The sequence below is a fragment of the Onychostoma macrolepis genome, chromosome 01 (assembly GCF_012432095.1).
Source record: "Onychostoma macrolepis isolate SWU-2019 chromosome 01, ASM1243209v1, whole genome shotgun sequence".
Classification (NCBI taxonomy): Eukaryota; Metazoa; Chordata; class Actinopteri; order Cypriniformes; family Cyprinidae; genus Onychostoma; species Onychostoma macrolepis.
Genome location: NC_081155.1, coordinates 24,986,041 through 24,996,024, shown reverse-complemented (window position 1 = coordinate 24,996,024; position 9,984 = coordinate 24,986,041). Strand labels below are relative to the sequence as shown.

Sequence of the window (9,984 nt, the reverse complement as noted above, 5' to 3'; positions counted from 1 at the left end):
TTATTATATATAAACACACACATATACAGTATATATTTGGAAAATTATATTATATATATATTTATATTATATATTAATATATTTAATATAAACAACATATTTCTCTTAAATATATACGTGCGTGTGTGTGTATTTATATATAAATAATAAATATACATAGTACACACACACATATATTACGTAAACAAAAACTTTTATTTTGGATGCGATTAATCGCGATTAATTGTTTGACAGCACTAATATACAGTCATGGCCAAAAATATCGGCACCCTTGGTAGACATGATCAAAGAAGGCTGTGAAAATTAATCTGCATTGTTAATTGACACTACAGCTTTATCAGTGGTGAAATGTTCATGTCTTTGTCCTCAGGCGACAAGCTAGAGCCTATAAACCATAGTCCCGCCATATCTGGACACTGAAAAACACTACTGCCATCTATCCCTCGTCTCTAGGCAAATTCACATCAATCCACTCATTGTTTCCCTGCGCTTTAACTGCTGCATCAGTTACTAAAATATCCTCAAGTGGTCTTTCCCACCTGGATTCTTGTTGTGACAAATTATTTTTTTTAATCTTTACCCATTTGTTAGGCACTATACCATGGGCCCCCTTTGGAGGCGCCAAAACTTGATTCTTGGCATTGTGTACTGCCAGGCTGAGTCTTTCATCACTTTGGACAAGGCTATTAGATGTCAGATTTTCATTGGACATGGGCCGGCCTGTGACATGTTCAAAAGGGCATAGTCCATTTTCCTTGTGGTTTTCCTTAATGCATTGGTTGTCATCATGCAGTTTTGCACCATCTTCCATTAACATGAAATAACATAATTGTTTTATGGACACTTCAGTTTGGATCTGTTTACTATGCAAAGCTGTTTGTGCGTCTTTCTGAAGTTGTCTTAATGCCGCTGTATGTTCACCTCTCTCCTTTACGGCTTGTTCAGCACTGCCTACTAGGACATCATCTTTGGATTCAGTTGTTGAGGTTTCTGTGTATGCTTTTCCCTTCTGTATAGTGTCTTCACTTGTCTTGTTTGCATACACATGGAGGCCATCAACTTTTGGATGAGATGTCGCTAGCTGGTGCTGCATACAGAGGTTCTTCAGTTTCCCTGCGGCTCCACAGCATTTAGCAGAGTCTGTTTTTGTTTGGCTGTCAATTGCTGAAACCTTTTCAACAGGTTTTCCTCTTCATCACTTTGATGTCTCAAACTCAGTTTACAATCACAAACCCAGTGTCCTTCCTCATTGCAATGTCTGCATCTTCCCAGAGTTTTTGCTCTTGAGTATCTCAGATATTCACTGTATTCATGCTCATTCCCAATTGTCCGGTTGTTGCATGGCAAAGGTTTGGATTGCAAAGCTCAGAGTTTGACTTCCTGTGTTCTTTCAGTCTTTGCTGACCATTCAACAATCTGCATGAATGCTGTTCCAGTGCTGTCCCAGTCATCATACCTGATTTTAAGGGCTTTAGAAATCTCTGGTTTTAACCCATATACAAATGATGTTTTCAGGGGCAGTCCAGTGTCTTTGTTAAGATCTTCACTTTCATTCATTCCAGAATGTTCCATTCAAGTTCGTCTGAAGCGCTCTTCAAATTCTGCAACACTTTATCCTGTCTTCTGCATGCAAGAGGTAATTTTAGCCCAATTAACTTCTGCAGGTTTCAGTTTGAACAAGAAAGTTTGTACAGCTTTCCATCCAGACTCAATGTTTTCTTGAGATTCACCAATCCTTCTTTCAACACTTTCTGTTAGTGTCTTTTGGTCATTGTCTCTTAAGTTCACATTAATAATCATCACACCATCCTGTGGATGTAAATTATAGATTTTCTGCAAGGGTTGAAGAAATTGCCAAACTTTCCGTGGTTGCTTGTACACATCTGGCAATTCTTTTTACTATTTGTCAACTTGCTCTGGAGTAGCTGGCTGGTATGTTCTGTATGGAACATATTTCTTTACCAACTTTTTTACAGTGTGAGTTCGTAGTTCACCATTTTCCTCATTGTCGATTTCAACTTCAGTTCTTCTGTTCTTGACAATTACAGGAGCAAGTCTAACCTTCAAGTTATTCTTTGTAATTCCAGCATGTGTGTTGATGTCTGCATCGCTGTCATCAGAGCTGCATGAAGATTTTGATTCCAGTTGTTTGGAGAGTAAAGTTGGCAAACTGTCGTTCTCAATTAACAGTCTTTCTTTGTCCTTCTTTACATTCTGCAATTGTTCAGCCAGTGCTTGAACTTTTGCTTTCTCTGCTTTGATCTCACATTGCAATTTGTCAGTCTCACACTTCTGCAGATGCTGCATAATTTGTTTGATCAAAATCAGACAATCCATCTTTCTTGGTGATTGCCCATAAGTGCTGTGTCTTTCCATAAGCCCTTTTAATGTCCAGCAATGCCCATAGTCCACTCTCTGAGTGCTTAATGCTGTACCTCTGGCACATATCATTATGGCACTTCCTCAGTCCCAGCCTTTTGTCCAAATATACATTCAGATTGTCCAACATCTGATCAATGGTCACATTTGGAGGTTTTGTCCCACGTCTTTCTGTTGTTGGTCTCAGAGCAGAGCCATTACCATTGTTTCGTGCAGACTCAGCCATGGCAAGTACAGGAAAAGTGCCCTCAGAGGTGTGAAAACAGAACAAAAGTTGTTAGCCGTAAAAAGGTGCTTATTCTGATTTAAATTCACAGCAGTCTGTTAGACTGACCATTTCAGTTACACAGACAAATCAATATTTTTATAATTTGGTTTTCAATACTACATTTAAAACAAAACATTCACATTAAGTTTAATTGTCTGACAAATCCTGAGTGATAAGACTTCTTCAATTCTTTCTGAGTCCTAGCTCAGAAGGCTGAATTACTTTGCTTCAGATTTGTCCCTTAGACAATTTACGTTAGATCTTTCTTTCTGTATCTTTCAACAGAAGGCAAACAATTTTATAATTTCATGGCTTTATGCCCATCTTCTTTTAACCAAGTTAGAACATTATTTATATCTAAAATAGTGGCTACTGAATTAACACCCAGTTAAGAATTCCCAATTCTTGCAGCAACATCAGCTCCAATGCTATCTATGGCTCCTACAGTCTCTGGAATGGACTAAATTGTTTTTTTGTTTTTTTTACACAATTCCTACAAACAAAAAGAGAAAGGACCAAGCCTCTGCTTCTAATCTCTTTATGAATGGACCAAATTGTTTCTTAAACAATTCCTACAGACATAAAGAGAAAGGACCAAGCTTCTGCATCTACAATCTCTTGATGACTGGACTAAATTGTTTCTTTAACAATTCCTCCAGAGAACAGGACTAAGCTTAGAACTACATGTCTATGGCTCCTACAGTCTCATGAGAATGGACTAAACCTCTTTCTAAAATGATTCTTACAGACTCTAGGACAGGACCAAGCTATAAATGCTATTTCTATAGCTCCTACAGTCTCAGGAGAATGAACTAAATCATTTAAAAAGTTCCTACAGACTCAAGAGAAAGGTCTAAGCCTAAAACTCTTAAAACAGTGCTACACTGATTATTATGGCTACATTCAATACATTGATTGATCTGCTTACTTATGAAAATGTGTTCTTTAAGTTCTAATTTGTTCTAATAGTTTCACTCACCAAATTAGGTTCTTTGAGACAGTATCCAGTTGATTCAAATAACTTGTATCCACAAATGCGTTCTGTTAATCTTATACACAAAAACTGTAGAATCTCCAAAACTCTTTTGTTCACTTCTTGTTGCAGTTGGTGAGTTCTCTTCTTTTCAGTCTCTCCTGGCTGGCTCGCCAAATTGTTAGATTTTGCTGTATTTGGCTGAGCAGTATTTTGGGTGGCTCGCCAATGTACTAGATTTCTCTAATACATAAAATAAGTAAGCTTGACCAAAGTTCTTGTGGGGAGAATCATTTATTGAAGGTAGCAGTGTAGCAGTTCTTCAGCAGTGATGTGAGCATGTCATCCTTCAAACAATCTTAACCCAAAGTACTGTCTGTGAGACCAGACCTTTATACCTGGTAACAGATGTGCTACAAACAATACAGTAACACCCCATGGAGAGCCAATGATAGTGTAACCTTATGATGACCTGATAGGACCTCTCCCATGGAGAGTCCATGATTCACTGACCTGATGTTGACCTAAGAGGCTAATTATATGGACCATTTGGTTCACACTTTTGTAAACATAAGTACAGCTGGCTACGGTTGATTGCAAATACATTTGACTAAAGTTAATTAAAAACAAATAATCTTTCAATATCTTAAAAATGTGGGTTCATACAGTTGTCTTCATTCAGCATTCTTCAGAATATCTTATTTTGTGTTCCACAGAATAAAGAAGATCATACAGGTGTGGAAAAACTTGAGGGTGAGTACATGACAGAATTAATTTTTTTTTGGTGAACTATCCCTTTAATTAGAACCATATATTTGAACTTGAACAGTAAAATACTTTAATTTAGATGTAAAGATAAAAGGACCATTTGGACAAATATCAGTTCAATAAATGAAGCAGACTTTCCAATAATCAAGCAAACTATTTGAAATGATTCATTAGAATGACTCAGATCCATTCTGTGAGACCAGTAAAGATGAAGTAATTCACTAGAATATCTAATGTGTGTTATTTCCTCAGCTTAGAAAGCACAAATGCTCTATTAAGAAGATCGGAACCACTGTTGCTCCTGAAAAATGTAGTTAAGCTACAGTAGTAGCGTTGCAATTTTTAATTAATTACTAACTGTGTAGACTCGGAAGAAGATCCAGCCATCGCAATAGCTTTCATTTTTAGCTATCTGTGAGTTTCAACACACCACTGGGGAACTGTTTAGAGGTTACTGTTACAATTAAAATGGTTTGCTAAATATAGACACTACTGTTAGCTATTTCCAGATCTGTATCATAAATCTGTCGGTAACGATGCCTTTCAAACTTTAAATGCTTGTGGGCATTCCCCCATATGTAGTCAGACTGATTTTTTTCTTTTATGTTGAGTCCCTGGAGTGTAATTCCTCCAGTATATTCTTAAGTCAGCACTTATTTCTCACAGACCCAAAACAATGCTCATTCTGCTATTGCTGTGACTGCTTATTGAGGTGTCAGCACAAATTTCTTGCTCCTTTGCTTCTGTTTACGGTTAGCCTACATATAATGTGCTGAAGAGAATAATAAAACTTGCAAGTGTATGTGTGCCTGTTAGCATATCTCCATGTGTGTTTTCCAGATTTAAAACACAGATGAGCATGAATGTGTGAGTAGTAACAGAAAGGGACAGCAAACACTTCTGGATGTTTTCATTTAAATGACAATCACATTTCAAGGTCTTTGGAATCTGAACAGCATGTGTTTGAAATCCTTTTCATAGTAACAATAGTATGTGTAAGACTGCATTTATTTCAAACAATACATTCCATTCCTTGCATCTGACTGGTTTATCTGTGTATGAAGAATACTGATGTTCAGTCCAACAGCAGTGGGAGTTTACACTTTTCTATCACTCTGCTTGTTTTGTTTTTGTTCCACATAGGCTGTCTGTTTGTGTAGAATGCATCTAGTGTATCCTTTGCATCCTCCAATCACCCACAATCCTTGGCACATTTCAAGTCACAGAAAAAAAAGATCTGACAGAAAATGAGTCGACACTGAGTGTGTCCAATTTTATTATGAAATGCAATACAAAATAGTTTTGGAGATGAAGGCATATTTTATTTTGTTGTAAATTAATCACATAACGCTAAACTGTCTGCAATGTGCTCCACTGGGAGAGCACAGATGGTTGTTATTCACCATTTTACATTAATTTTAATATTACTAATATTTTTGTGCCATGATCAAGGGTGCAGAAACACCCTCTTTGCCATGTCAAGTTCCTAGACCTAGACCATCTCATTCTACAATTAATGTTGCGGATAGCTTAGAAGCATCAGAAGGACTGATGCAGATTTTGAGATTGAGAAACACTAACTGAATCACTGACTCAGCTGATTCGTTCAAAACACAGATTCATTCAAGAATGAAACAAGTGAATGGCTGTGTGACCAAAGGAAGTAAGTTCATCGGGAAGGTAATGTGTCCATTAAAAATGCTGGGTTGTTTCAACCAAACTTTGGGTTAGATATGGACTAACCCATTTTTAATTTAAAAATTGAACCCAATAGTTGGGTTAGTCCATATTTGACCCAAAGTTAGGTTGAAACAACCAAGCATTTTTTAGAGTGTGCACGCACACTTCAGAATCTTGCAGGGAGCACAATAACAAGTCATACAAGTACATTTTGCCCATGTCGTATGAATACTATGCATTTGGACATCATTACTCTTTTCACATACTGTGAAAAAACTTTTTTCACTCAACCACTTTTTTCAGAAACAGTTTCATTCACAAACATCATTATTATTGCGTGTTGTTGTGTGAGACACAAGTTAATTCTGCTGTGGTTTTGTTTAAAACTATTTTCATTTGCAAAGCAAAATAGAAAAAAAAAAAAAAAAAGGTAATATTATAATATGTTTATTGCACCTAAAAACAATATCACACTCGTATTTGTGCATGTTGGTCTGAATATCTGCATAGCTGTCATTACTGTCAGCTGTTCAAATCAGGGGTTCTTTAAATATGTTTCTTAAGCAATTCAAGAATATAAGACTGATACATATGACAATAGATTTCGCTCTGAGGTGATTTGAATGAACAGAGTCCCTAAAGTAAAAGTTTCTCTTCTGTGATCTTCCTATATCTTCCTCAAGAGGCAATATACATTTTTGGCAGCATCAAGTTAATAAGGACAAATTCTTAATCATGAAAAGCTTCTCAGAGATATATGTCTGCAGAAAATAAGCTGTCTCTGCCTGTGCCTCAATAAAAATTATACTTTTTTAATACTCCGTGTCGTGCTTAATCACAGCTAATTAAACTTTCCTAGCTAATACCTATCATAGGGGGATTAATTCTCATCCAGCAGATGGATAAACTGGGCTTTAAGGTGCTTGTTTTCACACAGTCACTGACAAAGTCAGGGCAAGGTCACATACTGTAGATAGGAAAATATGCCCCTAAGATCAAATGGCCCCTTTAGATAGAGCCGAAAACCTACTCAAGGGGCAGCGAGGATGAAAGGAAATATGGAGGAGTGGGGATAGAGAGAGAGAGAGAGAGAGAGAGGACACAATAGAAGAGTGATGGGCCTCCGCAGAGAAGAAAAAAGAGATGATAGTGTGTGACAGGAACACGATGATGAGAAGATGATGCATAGAGTGTAATATTTCAAAAGTGTATGGACAGGGCTGATATACACTGATCTGTTCACAGTGAGCAGCAGACAAGTCCCTTTTTAATTTCATGCATTTTGACACATTTTGGAATAAGCAGTGCTGCACTTAATGGATTGTTTTGACATTCTTAAGCAGATTCAAATGTTTTGTTTTGAATTGTCTCAAAAATTGTTTTTCTGCTTCTCACACAACACACCTTTTGACAATAACAACCTTGGTATTTTATTAAATAGAACATACGTACATCTATACATTTACATTACACTTGTATGCATTTGGTACAAGCTTTTACCAAAAACGACTTACATTTTCATCCATTCCCCTGAGAACTGTAACTCCTGAGAAATGTCTTTTAAATCACAGTGTCCTTGTTAAATTTGGAATTAATTTCAATTGAGGTAGCAAACAGGATGCGGAATTTCAAATCCAAAGAGGAATCTAAGGAAGTATACTTCTCAGGAATCCATTTTTATTTGAATTTAAATTCAAATAAATTCCTATAACTGCAGTTTTTAATGAGAAATGTTGGCTTAAAAAAGCCCTTTTTAAAAGTGAAAAAATAAATAAAAATAAAATACATTGAATCAGACATTTGAAAACCTAGCAAACAGAGGAAATTATGGATGGATAGATGGGTAGATATGCTTGAAAATTCCACATACACTCTAAAACAAATGCTGGGTTAAATACAACCCAGTGCTCGGTAAATATTGGACAGAACACATGCTTGGTTGTTTTCAACCACTAGTTGGGTTAAATGTTTAACCCAACCTTTTGGGCAGTAACCCAACCGCTGGGTTCATCCATATTTTACCCAGTGCTGGGTTGTATTTAACCCAGCATTTTTTAGAGTGTATAGAACATTTTATTTAGTTTACATATTTCATCATATTTCATAAATTAACTGTAGTGGTCTCTCTCTCTATGTGTATGTGTTTTGTAGTACATACAGTATGCAATAATAGCATATTCAGTGTATATATTTATTAAAAGCAAGCATCTTCATAATAATGTTGGATTACAATTAAGCAAATTGAATTCAGGTTTTTTTTTCTTTCTGCCATTCCAATTCTAAATTTCACACAATCCTGGCTAACAGAACCCCTTTCTCTACCATTTGAGCTATACATGATCATATATCCTGTATATTAGAAATTGAAAGAAATAAAGAAAAAAAAAGAGTAACATTTTTTACAGATAGTATCCCACCAAAAAACAGGAAATGTAGTTTATAATGGCATCATCCTAGTGAGATTACAGGTGCAAGGTATTGTTCAATGTGTCATCTCAAGCATCTGCTTGCACAGACATCAGCCATAGAGGGTACCGCAGGCCTCCAACAATCTGTGCGATCACTGTGTGTCCCAGAAGATAAAGCGAGGAAGGACCATTAAGGGGACGAAAATTGGATATCTCCGAGAAGTGGGAAAGAAAGAAAGAGGAAGAGAGAGATTGTAATTGGGAGTCTCATAGCGGATGCTGTGGATTGTGCGGAGAAATCAGTATCAAATTTAAGCCTGGGTCAAGGCTAAACTCAATCTTTGTCTGGCAAGGGATAAACCAAAGAAAAAATGGTTCTGCTTTCTTCGACTCTGAACAGCAGGGATAGAGGAGGGTCGGCTTTCAAAAACAAATTTATGTACAAAGATTTAAGGAGAGACATTTATCTGACAACATCAAACAGGAACATTTAACCAAGAATATACAAGCAATGTAGCCAATTTAGAGCAGTACTGGGCACTTATCTATCACACATTCACGTTTATATTTATAAATTCTCCTCACTGAAAAGTTTTTTACACTTTTGGGTGAAGTCTTTGGTCTCATTAATCTATTATTTGTTCCAGAGCAAATAGTTTTGGCTGAGGGCAAAATCTCATCACATTATAACTTTATTGCTGTATATCAGAGCGCTGCCTTTGTACTTTTGACTGAATTGCCTAGCAATTTTTATGATGACTGTTGTTGTTGTTTATTAAATATTATTATTCAATAAATAATATTTTATATAAATAATAGCAATATTTAATAATAGTATGTAGTATTGGGAAACTGCATGTGTGTTCATGATGGCGATTTTAGTTACATTGTTCTGCCATTAGATGGCGACAAGAGAGTTTTTGTGAGTGAGTCAGCAGTAAAGACTTTTATATTGAAATAGACTGAAACAGGGTTGTAAAAGGTCCGTGTAGGTTTTGATCATTTTTTTTCAATTTGAAATAAAAAAAACAGAAACCAGAAAACGGTCGTTTTTTTTGTTTTTTCATTTGTTCAAAAAAACTAAAAAACAAGATTTTGGCTTGATTTTATTTTATTTTTTGGTTCACGGGTAGAAAACAGATGAACAACTTCAAAATTCGTTTTCCCTTTGAGGGCGGTCATAACACGCCCCTTTCCGCCGATTGGCCAACCAAATCTGAGCCTGTGACGTCATCCTCAGTTCGTTCAGCAAAATAATAGTCCTCTGCTGCTGTACGGGGCAGGTCCTAGATCGGGCTTTCTTCTGTGCAACCTAAGACCTTTAGCAGAAATATTTATTTCAGAAATTTTAATCAGCACCCAGCCTGTTTTATTTAGCTGTGCGCGTTGTTAAATCTGTATGGTGACGCTGCGCTACCCATAGACTGCAGAACAAGAAATAGACCTAGGGGGTCCCTACAATGTCAGAATTGTTGTGTCTTACATACATTGGAAACGTGCACTAAATT

The 9,984-nt window shown here is 36.4% G+C and overlaps 1 pseudogene; it reads right to left on the bottom strand.

Annotated features, from left to right (window-relative positions):
• Positions 1-1,104: 1,104 nt before the first annotated feature.
• On the bottom strand, positions 1,105-2,605 carry LOC131532403 (uncharacterized; annotated as a pseudogene).
• Between the last annotated feature and the right edge of the window lie 7,379 nt (positions 2,606-9,984).